The 24,108-nt window shown below is 35.7% G+C and overlaps 2 pseudogenes; both read left to right on the top strand.

Annotated features, from left to right (window-relative positions):
- The first annotated feature begins 5,350 nt into the window (after positions 1 to 5,350).
- Positions 5,351 to 6,121, top strand: LOC148789393 (adenylate isopentenyltransferase 5, chloroplastic pseudogene; annotated as a pseudogene).
- A 4,180-nt stretch (positions 6,122 to 10,301) lies between these two features.
- LOC148789392 (adenylate isopentenyltransferase 5, chloroplastic pseudogene) lies at positions 10,302 to 11,225 on the top strand (annotated as a pseudogene).
- The last annotated feature ends 12,883 nt before the right edge of the window (positions 11,226 to 24,108 follow it).

Raw genomic sequence — 24,108 nt, 5'->3', positions numbered from 1 at the left:
ACGATCAACAAAAGAAGTAATCCTTACTCAAACTAAATTAATACTCACTTCCATATGAGTATGATCAACGAAGGACGTAATCCGTACTCAAACTAAATTAATACATACTTTAATATTATGCTTCTACATATGTATGAACAAAATTTATTATCTCTACTTATACCAATTAAACTAGTGTTCGAGCAGTTAGTGTGATTATTAAAATGTTAAATCCTACTTATTTGTATAGGTATAAAAATACAGTTTCTGTCTTGTAATTTATGAGGGGCTGTCATTTTTTGTCCTACAGAAGTTATGATAATTAGTTTTTACAAGACTGAAATTATAAAAATTATAGAATTAATAGAATTAAAATTACTAAAATAATTAGTGTTATCAATAAAATATAAGTAAAAATACTATGGGTGAGTAGGTGGATATAAATGTACACATATATATTTGGAGTTCTTGAAGAAAGTTGAAAATTATATCAAGTTATTCGCGATTGCACTTGAGGTTGATGTATAAATTTGTAATACGGATATATTAGTATAAGATGACTAACACGACTTGTGATTGCATGTTAATATTTATGATATCTATAGAAGCGTATTAATCATCGCAATATTCTTGAATATGAACGAGGAATAAGATTTGTGATTAATTCTTGTAACATTTATCTAAGTTAATAAAACTCATATACGTATATTTATGGTACTTCCATCAAGGAAATATTTAGTCCTAGTTACCAAATTAAACTTTATTTATAGAATTATTTTGAAATATAATCCTACTCATATCAATTTAAAGCTCATGTCAGTACAATTAATATGTCAAGTAAAGTTGCAAATTGTCTAAATAATAAATGTGAATATATTAATGATGTTTGTCTCAATAAAGTATAATATAGTCTTGTGCGAACGTATTTATACCAAGTAAAAATTCATGTTCCGTGTATTTATTATGATCATCAAGTGAAAAGTCGTGTACGTGCAATTATTGTGGTGTACCAAAGAAGTTATTATGTTGGTCCAGTCTAAAACCAATGTTCGTACAATTAGTTTACAAGCATAATGTGATGCTTTTACTAACAAAATATATATGCACCTTCTTGCATATGAACAATTAGTATGATCAACAAAATTATGTAGTTCTACTTATATAATGAGTTAAAATTCATGGCAGTAGAATTAGTATGAAAGCAAGAATATTCAATGCTTTGATCAACGAAATATATATGTAATCCCATTTATATTAATTAAAACTCACGCCCGTGCGATTAGCATGATCTATAATAAATATATTTAATCCTATTTGCAGCTAGTTAAAAGTTGCCGATACATTTAGTACGATCAACAAAAGATGTAATCCCTACTTGTTATAATTTGTAGCCTAATGACTTATTAAAAGGCCGACCTTGGCAGCCCAATTACCTGACCCACCTAGCGGCCCACAACCGACCCGGTAACCCGACCCATCCAATCTACCTAATTATATCACACCCCTAGCCCTAAATCTCAGTTTCCCTCTTATTTGTTTTTTCTGCGCTGTCTACTTTCTCTCCTGTTCGAATCCTCACTGTGATTTTCTACCTTCTGTTCTCCGAGAGCCATGGCCATTTTCATAAACCACTCTAATGGTTTAGGAAAGCCATCAATGTTTTCCTTTTCACACCTGTTTCCACCCCATTAAATAGGGGATTCTCCCTTTCAGCTAAAACATGAATCAAGCTGTTTATCTCCTTCACCATTCTCCAAGTTCTTTGTGAAATATTTTGTAGGGGTCTCTATGACCGTGTGATATTGAGATCTGAGTGATCGGAGTTGTGGTCGGGTTCTTGGTTTGTGGAGTTACCGTGAGTCGGTTCATTGTGGAAACAGTGCCTTGAAACCGTATTCCTTTATCGAGATATTGGATCTAGCTGCTTTAAGCATGTTAATCACTATACTGTTGATTTAATTATTTCATTATTTCTTTCATTTGTTATTATCATTTAAGTTGTATATTGGCCTGTAATAATCGTATGGTGTTTCGTACTCCAAGTTTTGTAATAGTTGGATAGGATTTTCTAGTGATTTCCGCTCTATACTACTCAAACTAAATTTATACTCACTTCCATATGAGTATGATCAATGAAGGAGGTAATCCATACTCAAAATAAATTTATACTTACTTCCATATGATGCTTCTACTATGCATGAACAAAATTTATAATTTTGACAATTTTAGTAATTTATATTAACTGTTCAAACATTAGTTTAATTTGTATAAGTAGAGATAATAAATTTTGTTCGTACATATGTAGAAGCATCATATGGAAGTAAGTATTAATTTAGTTTGTGTACGGATTATATCCTTCGTTGATCATACTCATATGGAAGTGAGTATTTGATTCGTTTGAGTAGGAATTATATCTTTTGTTGATCGTACTAAATGTATCGGAAAGTTTTAACTAGTCGCAAATAGGATTATGTATATTTCTTTTTGATGTGCATAGGGATAAAGTAAATCAAATTATTCGTGATTGCATTTGAGATAGATGAATAAATGTATAATGTGAATATATTAATATAAGATGACTAACACGAATTGTGATCGCATGTTACCATTTATGATATCCATAAGAGCATATTAATCATTGCTATATTCCTGAATATTAACAAGGAATAAGTTGTGTGATTAATTCCTGTAACATATAATGAAGAATTCATGTAAAATAATTCAGGAAACTAAATTACAACTGCATACAATAGCGTTATTACAAAACTAAAACAAAATAAACTAAAATAAATGGATCAATCAGTAACATCAACGGATGGATACTGCAACTTAATTACTTTCATATAAATCATGGACTACAAAATGTCCAAATACATGAATCAATTGCATATAGTAACAATTACAAGAATAGTATAATTAACATTCAGAATTTGTTCCAATTAAATTTCAGTAAATCTAAATAAGAGATAAAATCTGTAGAACACATTTATTAACGTTAAATTAATATCGATTTTGTCATTATAATATATCTTTTTTTCATATATAGTAGGTTGACAAATTAATGAGGATACTTTTTGAGATTCAAAATTCAATTTTGTAAACTCACTTGACTTTACTCAAAAGCAAATCCTACGTAAGATATGGATAATCACTACGTACTTTGTCATTATCTTTTAATTTCTCATAATTTTTTTCTCATTCAATATCGTAAAATTACTCATTATACATCCTAAGAATAATTTTTTACAAAAAATAATTATCGATGGATTTATTGCATCTCTTATGGTACCTGCACGGTGTAGATTTTGACATCTTAATTATGATTAGTATTTGTATTATCTTTTTACGACAGCTTCGCAATAATTAATGATTCTTTTCCTATTCCGTAAATACAGTAAAAAATACTGTAATTTGGACAGAGCCTTACTCATGATTTATTTGAATTGTTATATAGTAAGTGGATAGGGATAGGGGTGTAGTTATTACCATGAATGGCTTGATTTGTTCTACATTATGTGTACGTATGTGTGTATAAATACCCCCCTACACATCCTATGTTTCTTCATGTTTCAAACAATTGTCCAGGTAATTTCTTTCAAATCAATGAAACTTGTTCGTGATTCTCTCTAGAGCACACAAATGTTTGAAGTTTTTCTTCAAACAAATCGTTTTGAAGAAGAGAAATTAATCCAAGAGTTGAGAAGGGCTTGTCACTCTATGATAGATAGATATTCTAAAATAGTAGATTGTATTTGGTACAAGTTTTGTTTTAGAGTATTCTAACACGTGTCCTTTTTCTTTTTTTATTTGTGTGATGAAATTGACAGGTGTTACAAAACGTAAAAGTAATTACCAATTAAAATGTCGATCTCCGCTTGGAAGCCAGCACAATCTAGCATGACAAACTTTTCAGTTCGGGGCATGATGAACAAGCACCAAGGGAAGGATAAGGTGGTGGTGGTATTGGGTGCCACTGGCACAGGCAAATCGCGCCTGGCGATAGACCTGGCCACCCGTTTCGGGGCAGAGGTCATCAACTCGGACAAAATTCATGGCAGTACATTTAGTGTGAAAGCATTAATATTCAATGCTTCGATCAACGAAATACATATTTAATCCAATTTATACAAATTTAAACTCATGTCTGTTCGATTGGCATTATCAACAAGAAATATATATAATCCTATTTGCGTCTAGTTAAACTTGCCGATTCATTTAGTACGATCAACAAAAGAAGTAATCCTTACTCAAACTAAATTAATACTCACTTGCATATGAGTATGATCAACGAAGGACGTAATCCGTACTCAAACTAAATTAATACATACTTTAATATTATGCTTCTACATATGTATGAACAAAATTTATTATCTCTACTTATACTAATTAAACTAGTGTTCGAGCAGTTAGTGTGATTATTAAAATGTTAAATTCTACTTATTTGTATTGGTATAAAAATACAGTTTCTGTCTTGTAATTTATGAGGGGCTGTCATTTTTTGTCCTACAGAAGTTATGATAATTAGTTTTTACAAGACTAAACTTATAAAAATTATAGAATTAATAGAATTAAAATTACTAAAATAATTAGTGTTATCAATAAAATATAAGTAAAAATACTATGGGTGAGTAGGTGGATATATATGTACACATATATATCTGGAGTTCTTGAAGAAAGCTGAAAATTAAATCAAATTATTCGCGATTGCACTTGAGGTTGATGTATAAATTTGTAATACCCATATATTAGTATAAGATGACTAACACGAATTGTGATTGCATGTTAATTTTTATGAAATCTATAAAAGTGTATTAATCATCGCAATATTCTTGAATATGAACGAGGAATAAGATTTGTGATTAGTTCTTGTAACATTTATCTAAGTGAATAAAACTCATATACGTACATTTATGGTGCTTCCATCAACGAAATATTTAGTCCTAGTTACCAAATTAAACTTTGTTTATAGAATTATTTGGAAATATAATCCTACTCATATCAATTTAAAGCAAATGTCAGTATAATTAATATGATCAAGAATAGTTGCAAATTGTCTTAATTGTAAATGTGAATATATTAATGATGTTTGTATCAATAAAGTATAATATAGTCTTGTGCAAACGTATTTATACCAAGTAAAAATTCATGTTCCGTGTATTTATTATGACCATCAAGTTAAAAATCGTGTACGTGCAATTACTGTGGTGTACCAAAGAACTTATTATGTTGGTCCAGAGATTGTACTAAAATAAAAGATTGTATTTGGTACAAGTTTTGTTTTAGAGTATTCTAACACGTGTCTTTTTTTTTTTTTTATTTGTGTGATGAAATTGACAGGTGTTACAATAAGTAAAAGTAATTACCAATTAAAATGTCGATCTCCGCTTGGAAGCCAGCACAATCTAGCATGACAAACTTTTCAGTTCGGGGCATGATGAACAAGCACCAAGGGAACGATAAGGTGGTGGTGCTATTGGGTGCCACTGGCACAGGCAAATCGCGCCTGGCGATAGACCTGGCCCCCCGTTTTGGGGCAGAGGTCATCAACTCGGACAAAATTCAGGTCTACAAGGGCCTTGACATAGTAACCAATAAGGTGAGCAATGAGGAATGCCGCGGCGTGCCGCACCATTTGCTCGGAATCATTGATCCCGAGGTGGATTTCATTATACATGATTTTGTGCATCATGCATTGCTGGCTGCTGATGCCATCGTACAAAAGAATCGGTTGCCAATCATTGCTGGGGGGTCCAATTCCTTCATACAGGCACTTGTCACTGACAACACTGAGTTTTCCTCCAAGTACGATTGTTGCTTTCTCTGGATGGACGTGGCGATCCTGGTCTTGCATTCGTATGTGTCGAAAACGGTTGATCAGATGGTGGATAGCGGGTTGGTGGAGTTGGGCAAGGCACTTTTATACCCAAAAATTCGTAACTATGATTATGGGTTTAGTCGTGCCATCGGGGTCCCCGAGATGGATGAATTCTTTCGGAGTGAGGGTCTAGTTGATGGTGAAACTAGGGCTAAGCTTCTTAAGGCAGATATTGATGAAATTAAGATGAATACTTGCAAATTAGCTTGCCATCAAGTTGGAAAGATCTTGAGGATGAGGGAGGAATTTGGGTGGCAGATCTATTAGTTGAACGCCACAGAGGTATTCCTTCGATGTGATGGAGATGCCAATGAAGCATGGGAGAAATTGGTGCTGGAGCCGAGTACGAACATGGTGGCTCGTTTCATTTGCAAAGAAAACATAGATCTGAAACCTACTGCATATGAACAATTAGTATGATCAATTATGTACATTCGTGCATATGAACAATTAGTATGATCAGCAAAATTTTGTAGTCCTACTGATATACTGAGTTAAAATTCATGGCAGTACATTTAGTGTGAAAGCATTAATATTCAATGCATATGTAACAAAATACATATGTAATCCAATTTATACAAATTTAAACTCATGTCTGTTTGATTGGCATTATCAACAAGAAATATATATAATTCTATTTCCGTCTAGTTAAACTTGACGATTCATTTAGTACGATCAACAAAAGAAGTAATTCCTACGCAAACTAAATTAATACTCACTTCCATATGAGTATGATCAACGAAGGATGTAATCCGTACTCAAACTAAATTAATACATACTTTAATATTATGCTTCTACATATGTATGAACAAAATTTATTATCTCTACTTATACCAATTGAACTACTGTTCGAGCAGTTAGTGTGATCATTAAAATGTTAAATCCTACTTATTTGTATAGGTATAAAAATACAGTTTCTGTCTTGTAATTTATGAGGGGGTGTCATTTTTTGTCCTTCAGAAGTTATGATAATTAGTTTTTACAAGACTAAAATTTATAAAAATTACAATAGCATTAAAATTACTAAAATAATTAGTGTTACCAATAAAATATAAGTAAAAATACTATGGGTGAGTAGGTGGATATAAATGTACACATATATATTTGGAGTTCTTGAAGAAAGTTGAAAATTATATCAAGTTATTCGCGATTGCACTTGAGGTTGATGTATAAATTTGTAATACGGATATATTAGTATAAGATGACTAACACGACTTGTGATTGCATGTTAATATTTATGATATCTATAGAAGCGTATTAATCATCGCAATATTGTTCAATATGAGCGAGGAATAAGATTTTTGATTAATTCTTGTAACATTTATCTAAGTTAATAAAACTCATATACGTACATTTATGGTGCTCCCATGAACGAAATATTTAGTCCTAGTTACCAAATTAAACTTTGTTTATAGAATTATTTTGAAATATATTCCTACTCATATCAATTTAAAGCTCATGTCAGTACAATTAATATGATCAAGAATAGTAGCAAATTGTCTTAATTATAAATGTGAATATATTAATGATGTTTGTATCAATAAAGTATAATATAGTCTTGTGCGAACGTATTTATACCAAGTAAAAATTCATGTTCCGTGTAATTATTATGACCATCAAGTGAAAAATCGTGTACGTGCAATTACTGTGGTGTACCAAACAAGTTATTATGTTGGTCCAGTCTAAAACCAATGTTCGTACAATTAGTTTACAAGCATAATGTGATGCTTTTACTAACAAAATATATATACCTTCTTGCATATGAACAATTAGTATGATCAACAAAATTATGCAGTTCTACTTATATACTGAGTTAAAATTCATGGCAGTAGAATTAGTATGAAAGCAAGAATATTCAATGCTTTGATCAACGAAATATATATGTAATCCCATTTATACTAATTAAAACTCATGCCCGTGCGATTAGTATGATCTACAATAAATATATTTAATCGCTACTTGTTATAATTTGTAGCCTAATGACTTATTAAAAGGCCGACCTTGGCAGCCAAATTACCTGACCCACTTGGCGGCCCACAACCGACCTGGTAACCCGACCCATCCAATCTACCTACTTATATCACACCCCTAGCCCTAAATCTCAGTTTCCCTCTTATTTGTTTTTTCTGCGCTGTCTACTTCCTCTCCTCTCCGAATCCTCTTATTGATATTCTGCCTTCTGTTCTCCGAGAGCAATGGCCTTTTTCATAAACCACTCTAATGGTTTAGGAAAGCCACCAAGGTTTTCCTTCTCTACCACTGTTTTCACAACTTTAAATAGGGGATTCTCCCTTTCGGCTAAAACATGAATCAAGTTGTTTTTCTCCTTCACCATTCGCCAAAGTTCTTTGTGAAATATTTAGTAGGGGTCTCTATGACCGTGTGATAGTGAGATCTGAGTGATCGGAGTTGTGGTCGGGTTCTTGGTTTGTGGAGTTACCGTGAGTCGGTTCATTGTGGAAACAGTGCCTTGTGACCGTATTCCTTTATAGAGATATTGGATCTAGCTGGTCTAAGCATGTTAATCACTATACTATTGATTTAATTATTTCATTATTTCTTTCATTTGTTATTATCATTTAAGTTGTATATTGGCCTGAAATAATCGTATGGTGTTTCGTACTCCAATTTTTGTAATAGTTAGATAGGATTTTCTGGTGATTTCCGCTTTATACTACTCAAACTAAATTTATACTCACTTCCATATGAGTATGATCAACGAAGGAGGTAATCCAGACCCAAAATAAATTTATACTTACTTCCATATGATGCTTCTACATATGAATAAATAAAATTTATAATTTTGATAATTTTAGTAATTTATATTAACTGTTGAAACACTAGTTTAATTTGTATATGTAGAGATAATAAATTTTGTTCGTACATATGTAGAAGCATCATATGGAAGTAAGTATTAATTTAGTTTGAGTACGGATTATATCCTTCGTTGATCATACTCATATAGAAGTGAGAATTAGATTAGTTTGAGTAGGGATTACATCTTTTATTGATCGTACTAAATGTATCGGCAAGTTTTAACTAGTCGCAAATAGGATTATGTATATTTCTTTTTGATGTGTATAGGGATAAAGTAAATCAAATTATTCGCGATTGCATTTGAGATAGATGAATAAATGTATAATGTGAATATATTAATATAAGATGACTAACACGAATTGTGATCGCATGTTAACGTTTATGATATCCAATAAAGCATATTAATCATTGCTATATTCCTGAATATTAACGAGGAATAAGTTGTGTGATTAATTCCTGTAACATATAATGATGAATTCATGTAAAATAACTGAGGAAACTAATTTACTACTGCATACAATAGCGTCATTACAAAACTAAAATAAAATAAACTAAAATAAATGGATCAATCAGTATCATCAACGGATGGATAATGCAACTAAATTACTTTCATATAAATCATGGACCACAAAATGTCCAAATACATGAATCAATTGCATATAGTAACAATTACAAGAATAGTATAATTAACATTCAGAATTTGATCCAATTAAATTTCAGTAAATCTAAATAAGAGATAAAATCTATAGAACACATTTATTAACGTTAAATTAATATCGATTTTGTCATTATAATATATGTTTTTTCGTATATAGTAGGTTGACGAATTAATGAGGATACTTTTTCAGATTCAAAATTCAATTTTGTAAACTCACTTGACTTTACTCAAAAGCAAATCCTACGTAAGATATGGATAATCACTAAGTACTTAGTCATTGTCTTTTAATTTCTCATAATTTTTTTCTCATTCAATATCGTAAAATTACTCATTAGACATCCCAAGAAAATTTTTTTACAAAAAGTAATTATCGATGTATTTATTGCATCTCTTATGGTACCTGCACGGAGTAGATTTTGACTTCTTAATTATGATTAGTATTTGTATTATCTATTTACGACAGCTTCGCTATAATTAATGATTCTTTTCCTATTTCGTAAATACAGTAAAAAATACTCTAATTTGGACATAGCCTTACTCATGATTTATTTGAATTCTTATATAGTAAGTGGATAGGGATAGGGGTGTAGTTATTACCATGAATGGCTTGATTTGTTCTACATTGTGTGTACGTATGTATGTAAAACTACCCCCCTACACATCCTATGTTTCTTCACGTTTCAAACAATTGTCTAGGTAATTTCTTTCACATCAATGAAACTTGTTTGTGATTCTCTCTAGAGCCCACAAATGTTTGAAGTTTTTCTTCAAACAAATCGTTTTGAAGAAGAGAAATTAATCCAAGAGTTGAGAAAGGCTTGTCACTCTATGATAGATAGATATTCTAAAATAGTAGATTGTATTTGTTACAAGTTTTGTTTTAGAGTATCCTAACACGTGTCCTTTTTCTTTTTTTATTTGTGTGATGAAATTGACAGGTGTTACAAAAAGTAAAAGTAATTACCAATTAAAATGTCGATCTCCGCTTGGAAGCCAGCACAATCTAGCATGACAAACTTTTCAGTTCGGGGCATGATGAACAAGCACCAAGGGAAGGATAAGGTGGTGGTGGTATTGGGTACCACTGGCACAGGCAAATCGTGTCTGGCGATAGACCTGGCCACCCGTTTCGAGGCAGAGATCATCAACTCGGACAAAATTCAGGTCTACAAGGGCCTTGACATAGTAACCAATAAGGTGAGCAATGAGGAATGCCGCGGCGTGCCTCACCATTTGCTCGGAATCATTGATCCCGAGGTGGATTTCACTGTACATGATTTTGTGCATCATGCATTGTTGGCTGCTGATGCCATCGTACAAAAGAATCGGTTGCCAATCATTGCTGGAGGGTCCAATTCCTTCATACAAGCACTTGTCACTAACAACACTGAGTTTTCCTCCAAGTATGGGTGTTGCTTTCTTTGGATGGACGTGGCGATCCAGGTTGTCCATTCGTACGTGTCGAAAAGGGTTGATCAGATGCTGGATAGCGGGTTGGTGGAGGAGGCCAAGGCCTTTTTTGACCCAAAAATTCGTGACTATGATTATGGGATTAGGCGTGCCATCGGGGTCCCCGAAATGGATGAATTCTTCAGGAGTGAGGGTCTAGTCGATGGTGAAACTAGGGCTAAGCTTCTTAAGGCAACTATTAATGAAATTAAGATGAATACTTGCAAATTAGCTTGCCGTCAAGTTGAAAAGATCTTGAGGATGAGGTCGGAATTTGGGTGGCAGATTTATCGGTTGAACGCCACAGAGGTATACCTTCGATATGGTGGAGATGCCAATGAAGCATGGGAGAAATTGGTGTTGGAGCCGAGTACGAACATGGTGGCACATTTCATTTGCAATGAAAACATAGATCCGAAACCTACTGCGTATGAACAATTAGTATGATCAATTATGTACGTTCGTTCATATGAACAATTAGTATGATTAGCAAAATTTTGTAGTCCTATTGATATACTTAGTTAAAATTCATGGCAGTACATTTAGTGTGAAAGCATTAATATTCAATGCTTTGATCAAACGAAATACATATGTAATCCAATTTATACAAATTTAAACTCATGTCTCTTTAATTGCCATTATCAACATGAAATATATATAATCCTATTTGCGTCTAGTTAAACTTGACGATTCATTTAGTACGATCAACAAAAGAAGTAATCCCTACTCAAACTAAATTAATACTCACTTCCATATGAGTATGCTCAACGAAGGATGTAATCCGTACTCAAACTCAATTAATACATACTTTAATATTATGCTTCTACATATGTATGAACAAAATTTATTATCTCTACTTATACCAATTAAACTAGTTTTCGAGCAGTTAGTGTGATCATTAAAATGTTAAATTCTACTTATTTGTATAGGTATAAAAATATAGTTTCTGTCTTGTAATTTATGAGGGGGTGTCATTTTTTGTCCTACAGAAGTTATGATAATTCGTTTTTACAAGACTAAAATTATAAAAATTAAAAAATTAATAGAATTAAAATTACTAAAATAATTAGTGTTATCAATAAAATATAAGTAAAAATACTATGGGTGAGTGGGTGGATATATATGTACACATATATATCTGGAGTTCTTGAAGAAAGTTGAAAATTAAATCAAATTATTCGCGATTGCACTTGAGGTTGATGTATAAATTTGTAATACGGATATATTAGTAGAAGATGACTAACACGAATTGTGATTGCATGTTAATTTTTATGATATCTATAAAGGCGAATTAATCATCGCTATATTCTTGAATATGAACGAGGAATAAGATTTGTGATTAATTCTTGTAAAATTTATCTAAGTTAATAAAACTCATATACGTACATTTATGGTGCTTCCATCAACGAAATACTTAGTCCTAGTTACCAAATTAACCTTTATTTATAGAATTATTTTGAAATATAATCCTACTCATATCAATTCAAAGCTCATGTCAGTACAATTAATATGATCAAGAATAGTTGCATATTGTCTTAATTATAAATGTGAATTTATTAATGATGTTTGTATCAATAAAGTATAATATAGTCTTGTGCGAACGTATTTATACCAAGTAAAAATTCATGTTCCGTGTATTTATTATGACCATCAAGTGAAAAATCGTGTACGTGCAATTACTGTGGTGTACCAAAGAAGTTATTATGTTGGTCCAGTCTAAAACCAATGTCCGTACAATTAGTTTACAAGCATAATGTGATGCTTTTACTAACAAAATATATATGTACCTTCTTGCATATGAACAATTAGGCAACAAAATTATGTAGTTCTACTTATATACTGAGTTAAAATTCATGGCGGTAGAATTAGTATGAAAGCAAGAATATTCAATGCTTTGATCAACGAAAATATATATGTAATCCCATTTATACTAATTAAAACTCATGCCCGTGTGATTAGCATGATCTACAATAAATATATTTAATCCTATTTGCAGCTAGTTAAAAGTTGCCGATACATTTTGTACGATCAACAAAAGATGTAATCCCTACTTGTTATAATTTGTAGCCTAATGACTTATTAAAAAGCCGACCTTGGCAGCCCAATTACCTGACCCACTTGGCAGCCCACAACCGACCCGGTAACCCGACGCATCCAATCTACCTACTTATATCACATCCCTAGCCCTAAATCTCAGTTTCCCTCTTATTTGTTTTTTCTGCGCTGTCTTCTTCCTCTCCTCTCCGAATCCTCTCTGTGAATTTCTGCCTTCGGTTCTCCGAGAGCCATGGCCATTTTCATAAACCACTCTAATGGTTTAGGAAAGCAACCAAGGTTTTCCTTCTCTACCACTGTTTTCACCCCTTTAAATAGTGGATTCTCCCTTTCGGCTAAAACATGAATCAAGCTGTTTATCTCCTTCACCATTCGCCAAAGTTCTTTCCGAAATATTTAGTAGGGGTCTCTATGACCGTGTGATACTGAGATCTGAGTGATCGGAGTTGTGGTCGGGTTCTTAGTTTGTGGAGTTACCGTGAGTCGGTTCATTGTGGAAATAGTGCCTTGTGACCGTATTCCTTTATCGTGATATTGGATCTAGCTGCTCTAAGCATGTTAATCACTATACTGTTGATTTAATTATTTCATTATTTCTTTCATTTGTTATTATCATTTAAGTTGTATATTGGCCAGTAATAATCGTTTGGTTTTTCGTACTCCAATTTTTGTAATAGTTGGATAGGATTTTCTGGTGATTTCCGCTCTATACTACTCAATCTAAATTTATACCCACTTCCATATGTGTATGATCAACGAAGGAGGTAATCCATACTCAAAATAAATTTATACTTACTTCCATATGATGCTTCTACATATGTATGGACAAAATTTATAATTTTGACAATTTTAGTAATTTATATTAACTGTTCAAACACTAGTTTAATTTGTATAAGTAGAGATAATAAATTTTGTTCGTACATATGTAGAAGCATCATATGGAAGTAAGTATTAATTTATTTTGAGTACGGATTATATCCTTCGTTGATAATACTCATATGGAAGGGAGTATTAGATTAGTTTGAGTAGGGATTACATCTTTTGTTGATCGTACTAAATGTATCGGCAAGTTTTAACTAGTCGCAAATAGGATTATGTATATTTCTTATTGATGTGCATAGGGATAAAGTAAATCAAATTATTCGCGATTGCATTTGAGAAAGATGAATAAATGTATAATGTGAATATATTAATATAAGATGACTAACACGAATTGTGATCGCATGTTAACGTTTATGATATCCATAAAAGCATATTAAGCATTGTTATATTCCTGAATATTAACGATGAATAAGTTGTGTGATTAATTCCTGTAACATATAATGAAGAATTCATGTAAAATAATTCAGGAAACTAATTTACTACTGCATACAATAGCGTTATTACAAAACTAAAATAAAATAAACTAAAATAAATGGATCAATTAGTATCATCAACGGATGGATACTGCAACTTAATTACTTTCGTATAAATCATGGACCACAAAATGTCCAAATACATGAATCAATTGCATATAGTAACAATTACAAGAATAGTATAATTAACATTCAGAATTTGCTGCAATTAAATTTCAGTAAATCTAAATAAGAGATAAAATCTGTAGAACACATGTATTAACGTTCAATTAATATCGATTTTGTCATTATAATATATATTTTTTCATATATAGTAGGTTGACGAATTAATGAGAATACTTTTTCAGATTCAAAATTCAATTTTGTAAACTCACTCGATTTTACTCAAAAGCAAATCCTACGTAAGATATGGATAATCACTAAGTACTTTGTCATTATCTTTTAATTTCTCATAATTTTTTTCTCATTCAATATCATAAAATTACTCATTATACCTCCCAAGAATAATTTTTTACAAAAAATAATTATTGATGGATTTATTGCATCTCTTATGGTACCTGCACGGTGTAGATTTTGACATCTTAATTATGATTAGTATTTGTATTATGTTTTTACGGAGCTTTGCAATAATTAATGATTCTTTTTCTATTTCATAAATACTGTAAAAAATACTGTAACTTGGACAGAGCCTTACTCATGATTTATTTGAATTGTTATATAGTAAGGTCATGTTTGCTAATGAGAATTAGCAAGGATATCCGACATTATCGGGGTTTGCTCATCGTTTACTTGCGAAAGCCGTAGCCTGGTATAACAAGCGCTAGGCCTTGTATTGCGGTTGATAAAACGCTAGATATATATCCGGGCTGCGGGGGTTGGATTAGAATCCTTGCCTGTTATCCCACTTTCATGCACCTTCGGAAATTATGTTTATATCCTGAAAATTACACTGGAAATGACCAAATTGCCCACTCCCACCTACCGATTTCAATTCTCTGTCAGTTTTCATTTCCCACCAACTACGTGTACCTCATTTTGAAACTTTCCTCTGGAAGAGTGCTTCGGCACCCACACTGTTTTTCCGTCGGCGAAGTCTGTAATCCCGTCCGTTCACTTGTATGTGGCTGAGACATTGACTGTATATCTCTATTTTCATATTGAACTTGTTGGTCCTCCATTGTTTTTTCTTTTTCCGAAACGCATTTTCTGTTGTAAAGTCATTCATTTTTGTGTTATTCTTAACATTAGTTTTTTTTCTCTTTTTCCGGCAAAGCATCTGTCACGGAGTTGCCGACTAAGCTGTTCTCTCGATGATCTGACCTACTCTGTGAATATCTCTATGGTTGTCTTGGGATTACTACTGGATCTGATGGTGAGTACTTGTGAAACCCTTCTCCGCACCCCTACTAACATTTTCTTCGCAACTTTTATTAAGATGTGGTATGGTATGTACTTCACTCTTTCAAGTTACGTAACACTACACCTTTGTGTCCTCTTATCGGCTCACTTCGGTGTCATCTTTTTGGCCTTCTATATTTCTGTACCTATTAACATTTTTGATGGATTTGCATGTCTCTTTTTGTTACCATTTTCGGGTTTACTTCACCGTCTACTCACACTTTAACATCTCTTTATGATGGAATTTTTATTTTCTGTAAAGTGGGACTTGGATAGATCCAGTTGGCACACCCTGTTTTCATTTCTTTACCTTCTTATCCAAAGTTTTGGAGGTGGATGCTTAATTTTTTCGTTCCTTACGATGAGGTTGTCGTCACTTTGACAGTTTCGAAAGAGTTACATTGGCTTTAATAATTGTACAAAAAATCATCGATGAGATTGTCGTCACTTTGACAGTATTCTCTTTCGTTACCAAATACCTTGCTGCTCCAACCGCTAGACGACGTCTACGTCGGGCCAGAACCTACGTCGTGAGTAGTAGGATCCCAGACCAGATACACCATCTTCATAGGCTGGTTTCCATTTTTGACGAGTCATGTCTGCGCAATCTCCGCGTGGACCGCAACGCGTTCGGACGCCTGTGCTATATGTTTCAGTACTCAGGTAGTATGAACCCGACCAAAAACCTAAGTGTCGCCGAACAGGTAGCAATTTTCCTTAGCATTCTGTCCCACCACAAAAAGAACAGCGTCGTCAGGCATGATTTTATACGTTGCGGGCGCCCGATCCACAAACATTTTCACCGTGTCCTGAATTCAGTGATTAAGTTGTACAACGTCCTCTTGGCCAGGCCAACTCCAATTACGGACGAATGCGTTGACTCTCGGTGGAAATGGTTCAAGGTACTTCTTCATTTATTAATTTCATTCGAACTGCACATAGGGTTTTTGTGCTTGTTTTACCGATCGTTAGATTCTGGTCATTATATACCATTTGTGAATTACGATTTTATCACTACTTGTAGGGCTGTCTGGGGGCATTGGATGGGACTTTCATTAACGTACGCGTACCTGAAGAGGAAAAGGGAAGGTACCGAAGCCGCAAGGGTCATGTTGCTGTCAATATTCTCGGTGTTTGCAACCCAAACATGCAATTTATTTACATGCTTTCTGGCTGGGAGGGTAGTGCGGCTGATAGCCGCATACTACGTGATGCCGTCCACAGACCTGGTGGTCTTAGAATACCCTCAGGTTATAATTTCATCCACAACGCTTTCCTATTCCTCTTGTATGCGTATATGATTATTTGGGTGCTAATTTTTTAAAAACATGGCATAATGTTGGTATATGCTTTCCCAGGGAATTACTACTTGTGTGACAATGGATACGCAAATGCCGAAGGCTTCTTGACTCCGTACAGAGGTGTGCGCTACCATCTACGAGACTGGGACACTGGAGTGCAGGACCACAGAACCATCAGGAGGTTTTCAATCTAAAGCACGCGTCAACTCGTAACGTCATTGAGCGTACTTTTGGTTCGCTTAAAATGCGTTGGGGTATTTTAAGGAGTCACTCATTCTACTCCATCAAGGTCCAAACTCGGATTATATTGGCCTGCTGCTTATTGCATAACTTTCTAAGACAGGAAATGCCTGAGGACCGGTTGGAAGATTAGTTGCCTAACGTAGGAGTTGAAGAGACGGAAAACGACGGGGAAATAGTCTAGAATATAGAGCCCAATCCAACATGGAGCAATTGGAGGGATACACTGGCCACGTCCATGTACAACGAGTGGCGAAGCCACCGATGATGAGCCAATATTATACAATATTGACGACTGTCTTTGATTGCCTTCAGTCTATTGCATAGTCCTGCGAGTGAAAACAATTATTTAAATTTTCTTGTGTAATCAAGTCAGCGTAATGGCATTAGGTGTATCGACATTGGATACAGTTCTTCGTTGTGCCGTTCTATATCCTGTTTTTTCGTACAAGTTGCTTCATTTTTCTCCTTACGTTGTTACTCGTACATAGAGTTCTTCAGAGTTTTCGCACTCGTCTGATTCGAAATTCATTTGTGTCATCTTGTACTGTTTTCATTAATTTCGGTTATTACTTTTACGTATCATGCTGTCTATCTAGTCACATTTTTCTGCTTTATCTTTAATCAGAATATGGATGTGGGATCTGATGAAGGTAACAGGATTACGCACCGTCGTGGTGGGAATCCCGATAGGCCTATTGGGCGCCGAATGTGGACAATAATGGAGAAAGAATGCCTTATTGCAGCACTACAGAATTTGGTGGTAACTAGGAAATGCGAGAATGGGTACAGGAATGGGTATCTGGGACAGTTGGAGGCCTACATTCTAAAGCATTTCCCACATTCCAATATTGAGGCCGAACCACACATCACTTCCAAACTACACGTCTGGAAAAAAAATTACTCCACACTGACCACCATGCTTACACGGTCTAATTTTGGTTGGTACAAGAACCGGAACATGGTAACGGTTGAAGATGATTCCGTCTGGGATGATTACGTGAAAGTATGCACCTAACTCGGTCGTTTGTGCACATTATTTAACATACTTTGTATTCTCTCTTTTAGTGACCTCCAATACTAACGCTTTTACAGATGGACCCATCCGCAAAGGGGATGAGGCATTAAACATGGCCTTTTTTTCCTTCTTGGAGGAAAATTTTAGGTCGGGATCGTGCTACTGTAAAACGAAGTGCCGATCCATTTAAGGAGGCCAACGACGTCCAAGACGAGGAGATTGATGAAACCCATGAATGCAATGTGCGGGATGGCGAATGTAATGTCCGGGATGACGGATACATCATCGAACTAACACGGTACAACCATCCATTTCTATATTGACTAATTACATTTTAAAATTTAAGCAACGTAATAGATCAGTACAATCAAAATTCATCATGCGCAGCAATTGTATTCCAAAAAACATACAGACACCTACAACTGCTGATTTTGTCGAATTAAAATGTCTAAACTACTACAAACCTTAGTATAGGACAAAATGAGTGTTCACAGACTTCGGTATCAGTAATTGAAATGGGTTACAACATTTTCCTTCTTCCTAATGAAGCGGCCATCGTCAGCCATCCGCCCTTCATCACCCACCGTCATTCGTCCTCCAAAGTTGTTGTCACATCTATAACCTCATTCCCACCTTCCACTTGCTCTGTCCTGTGATGTGACCCAGATTGGTCTTCGCTTCCCTCATCGACGTCTTCATCTTTGGTTTCGTCAGATGCAGTTATCTCATCTCCACCGAATATCTCCTTCAACTCCCACCACCGCATTTCGCCTTGGGAGCAGTATACCCTAGCGAATGGGGTGGCATAGTTTGCCGACGACGTTGGCCGACACTAGGAAATGTGACAATGTTATTACTATGGTAGTCCTGCGATAATGAAACAAAAATCGAAACTTGCAACACATACCTTGAAAATTCTCCAACACTCATCGTAGCTGCCACTTATTAGATTTGTGTTCTCGTCCCATGTGACAGCTCGATCTGCAATCACTTTTCTGAACGTATCGTACCGCAACCTTGCGTGGCGAAGTTTTCTTTTGTAAAAATGCATTGGCCATTCTCTTCCGACTAACCTGTTCACCTACCAGGCCGCGTAGGTCAAAAAATCATATTCGTCTGCCTCCGGTCCGACTGGGGCCCACTAGTAAAAGCCTGGTAGGCCAGTGCATCGATGAAAACGTTGTCGTCCAATTTGAACTGAAGAAGTAACGGCTCTGGCCTGTACGCTCTCGCCTCGGCATTTTGTTCGCGGTAATGGTGGTTCAAAGAGTTAGTAGTAATTTCTTCAAAATCCAACCACTTTATTCTTTACATAGGTCGGTGTTCCTCCATTTATTAGTATGGAAAGCACTACCATATTTACTATAGGTATGGCCCACTTTACTACATAAAAGAAACAATGCTGAGGAGTTATTACTGAGGAGCCGCCTCTACAAATTCTTTGCACAATATGATTATGTGCATCGGTACTGCGTGCAATTTTTGTGCATCAATGCGTCCGACATTTCATTCCAAATTTTGGAACGGCGGGTCCATCTGTTGAAGATGGACGGACGGCTGTATTAAAGTTTGATGAATTTGCCCCAATCATGCAATTAACATATAAAACAACACCGTATTCCATGCATGTTATACTTTCCAACTTCGACTCTTGCCATATTCATTGCACTCTCATTCAACCATTCCAAGTTCGTACAGACTAAACCTCCTTACCATATCGGCATAAACAAACGTTACAATGAGCGTTGGTTTTATTTATAAATAATCGTATATGAAACACCGCCCTCCATCTTCACTTGTCCTCAACACTAGGCATTGGCTGAATGACCTCTGGGTCCCCAATTAACTTGTATCGTCATGTATTCAATTTATTTTCAACTTTACTGCTTACACATAAAGTGATGTGCCACGTTGACGACCCATCACTCACCTCGCACAGAAGACCTGCTAAGGCTATAGCCGCTTGTGTTCACGCAAAGACTGTTCCAGCATTACTCATTTGGCGTGTTGTATATAAGCCAATTGAGTACCTGACATGCGGGCAGCCTTAATGCTAAGGCTGCCCACACTTGGTTTCGGCATTAGTGAAAGCACGTATACGACAACAAAGAAGTCACCAATTCGATGTTCTCGTTTAAGTAATTTAAGTTTAGTACTCGTTAAAAAAAGAAAAGATGTTTTGACTTTTACTATTCAGTTTGTGCCAACTCAAATCAATGAGGAAGTGTTCAAATTCTATGAAAGCGTGAAGGGCGTGCATAACAGAAGAAGATAATGTTCTATATCCTTGTATTGTAGTTGCATATCATATGGTATGACATGAGATCTTGAGTGAAGCAGAGCAATTTACAAGTCTTTGTCAAACAGAAGTATCAAAATGGATCATACATTACATATGATTTAAAAAGCAAGCGGTTACAGGCAAACGGGCTGAAATGCACATGAAAATGTAAAACAGCAACGAGTCCCCAACTCGCTCCATATCAGATTACACATAATGTTCTCAATTCATTTATGACAAATCCCAAAAAACGTAGAACTAACGAACACGCCGACCACAAACAAGCACTCGCTACAACCAGGTTCCCCCTTCAAATTTCGTCATCACTTGTCACCAACTCTATCACATCCGGCTCGACTCTTGATTTCTCCCCGAGGAAGAGCACATCTGGTTTGCTAACACTGGGGTCGTATGGAACAATATCCATTGAACTGCTTGGCAAAAGGGTGACTGCACAGCCATTGAAAATTTTCTCCAGCTGCTCCCACTTGGGTTCCCCGAAGTAGAAGTACGCCTTTGCGAAAGAATGCAGTACACCGATAAAAGTTGAAATAAAATTAGATGTCCGGGTAATTGCACAATGCGTATGACAAAGCAGCTGTTAAAACAATACCCGTATGAGACTCCTCCACCCGGCTATCCCGCCGGTCATTCTGTTGCTTTGTCGGTTCCAGGTTATGCTAGGCTCTTCGAGCACATGCCTAAAAGTATCGTACCGCAGGCGCAGGATGTTCAGCCTGTCTCGGAAGAAATCCAACGACCAGTTAAGTACCGGATCCCCTGGGCAGCGGTGCACAATGAGCCGTAATCCGGGTTCCACGGGTCGGTATGGTCTCTGCCGCATAGAGCGTGATAGTACAAATAATTACAAAATGTTTCGTCGACCTCTTTCGTCCAGGTCTGAGTGTACAAGTACCGGCACTGAGCCATGGGGATTTTTCGTTGAGGCATGGGGGACTCTCGCTATGCGCGAGTGTTGCGGGAGGTTGTGTGTCCAGAAATTTGGGCGGAGGGAAAGGCGTGGGAAGTAATGAATGACAGAAAATTGTGATGATTCGAGGGTATTTAGAGCAAGTGCTTACATGACTGTTCGGATACTTTTAGGCATGGAAGAGAGTGAGGCAATAATGCCTTGCCTTTTTGAGGACCGTTGTTTCATGTGTTCAGATGCATTGAAATCGAACCACTTAATTGAGTTTATTGGGGTAACCAGTATTACTCCTTCTGATTATTATGGGAAGGCAGTGCATTGGAAACAGGGTGGCGGTGCATTACATGAAGAATTATTCATTACATAATTGTAGTTGCAAACCAGGCGGCGCTCACGTAAAGTGTATTTGGACTGTGAAAACAGAGTATGTATGGAAAAATCAACAATCATTCTTCAAGTTTGGAGGAGAAATATGAAATGTATCTGAACTTGTATTCATTCATATATTCAATGTTGCTATACGGAGTTCTTATGTACAGAGAGAAGAAGGCTACCAGAAGAACGACTCTATAAACTAACCATAACAAACTAACAAAGAAAAGACGTGTTTATAACTAATAGAAGTGTTAAACTACAAAGAACGTTAAATAGAACATAAAAAAAAACTTTAACTTAAAAAGGATGAACACGACAACATCTTCAAACTGCAGCTGCTTTGTTCTTGGTAAGACCGCAATCAAAGGTAGGGCTGCAGTCATGCAGTGAACATTCATCATCGTCCCACCAATATCCAGATATAGTGTTGAGGTATTGAGCTGAAGAAAGAAGCAATTTACTGAACTTTAATGGCATTCTCGTAGTGAAAGAAATCTCTATCATATTTGTAGATGCAACGTACAACTCCCTTTCAATACAAAACGAAGAAGAGGATGAACAGAAAATGTAACAGACTCTGACTAATGGAGCAAACCACTAATACACGTGATCAGCTACTAAACTAACAAAGACGTAATCAGAAAAGAAAGGAAAAAACGCAATATAAAAAACACCTGTGTTCTAGCTCCATAGAGAAGCAACACAAACAGCAGCAGCAGAGCCCTACACCTTATTTAGCTTGATGGAATCCAGATTTTGCAGTATTATTTCCAGCATATAGAATCACCACAAATCAAACAAAACCAAAGGTGGATGGCTGGTGGATTGTACAAATTCATCATAAACAAATACAAAACCAGAAAATCAGTTACCTTTTTCGAGTTAAAGGGTAGAAAGAACTTAAATGCAATCTGCACACTAAAACATAACAGAGGGGTTTGGCTTAATGCATACAAAGTTCAGGGAAGCACACAATGACCGTCGACACCACTACAACGAAAGAATATTAAGCGGCAAAAACAGAGTACCGAAAACAATTAAAATATGCGTCAATATACCCAAAAATAATGTTTAACACCGGCCTACACACCGGAATACAAAGATAGCATCATTGTAGGCCAAACACGACAAAGAGTAAACAAAAATAAATAGTTCATTATCTGGCTCATAACCAGCTTTGATCCCCAACTATTCCACCTCTGATCGGGCGGAGCTATCCAAACTAAATGAATCAACGTCATCCATGTGTCAAGTCATAGGCGCAACTTCGGGTCCACTGAAAATATCTTGCAGCTCATCCCACTGCGGCTCGCCGAAGTAGTAGTAGGCCTTAGCAAATGGGATTTCCTGCGAAAGGTTAAAGTTTTTGAAGCCGGAGTGTACAACTCAATAACAGACACAAATTTGGAGAAGCATATGGGAAAACTCTTACTCGTATGATCCGCCGCCAATGTTCCTTCGTACAGCACATCCTATTCGACCGTCTGTTCCATCGTATGTTGGGTTCCTAAAGCAACTTACTGAAAGTTTCGTATCACAACCGCAGAAGGCTCAATCTGGATCTGAAGAAAGATTCAGACCACACGCGACCGGCATACGCATTCACAACCTTGGCAGAGAATGTGAAGGCATGGTTACCGGGCGGAAAGGGGTTGGGCTGTGGACTGCCCATGAGCACGTTGACTTGAAGAAAGACATAGAAGGCGTTGTCGACTCTCTTCGTCTAGGTAGGTGTGTAAAAGTACCGCGATTGACCCATGGGGTACTTGCGGCGAGGCATTTCGGGGGCTATAGAAGATTACGGTGGTGGGAGAATACAGAGAATAGAAGACGAAGATGAATAGGATTTGTGAGGAGATGCAAGACACTCGGTTATGTAAGGGGGAGAACTGTCGTATCTGGACGGGGTATTTGAAGCGACACGCATGTATTGAAGCGTAGATGGTTGTAGGCTTTTCTTTTTCCATCTCCGCACGGTTCAGTTTTGATATAAGGAGGAGAGTGTTCATACTGCAGAGAAATTGGTATACGCCGTTCCGGTTGGAAGTGCTTACAAAGTAGATTGAACGTCCTACAGAAATTACTACATCAACCAATAGAAAACCACTTATTTTCTGACGTATATGAAACCCATATGTCAGGGACTCATGGGTGGACATTGCAAATTACTCGCAACAAAAAACAATGTTGTCAGAAGATTATTATACAATACGGAAAGTTCAAATATTATAATATAGATAAAAACATTAAACCATCTGTAAATTCATTAATTAGACTGATGTTTTGGTACAGGGAACATAGGGTGGTGGTCCACAAAACATATACAACCATGTTGAAAATGCATATGAGACAAAAATGGACCACCTGCCACAGCAC

Source organism: Sesamum indicum, linkage group LG1 (assembly GCF_026168435.1).
Source record: "Sesamum indicum cultivar Baizhima isolate 11 linkage group LG1, ASM2616843v1, whole genome shotgun sequence".
Lineage (NCBI taxonomy): Eukaryota > Viridiplantae > Streptophyta > Magnoliopsida > Lamiales > Pedaliaceae > Sesamum > Sesamum indicum.
Note: the sequence above shows the minus strand (reverse complement) of the source record. Positions and strands in the feature narration are given on the sequence as shown.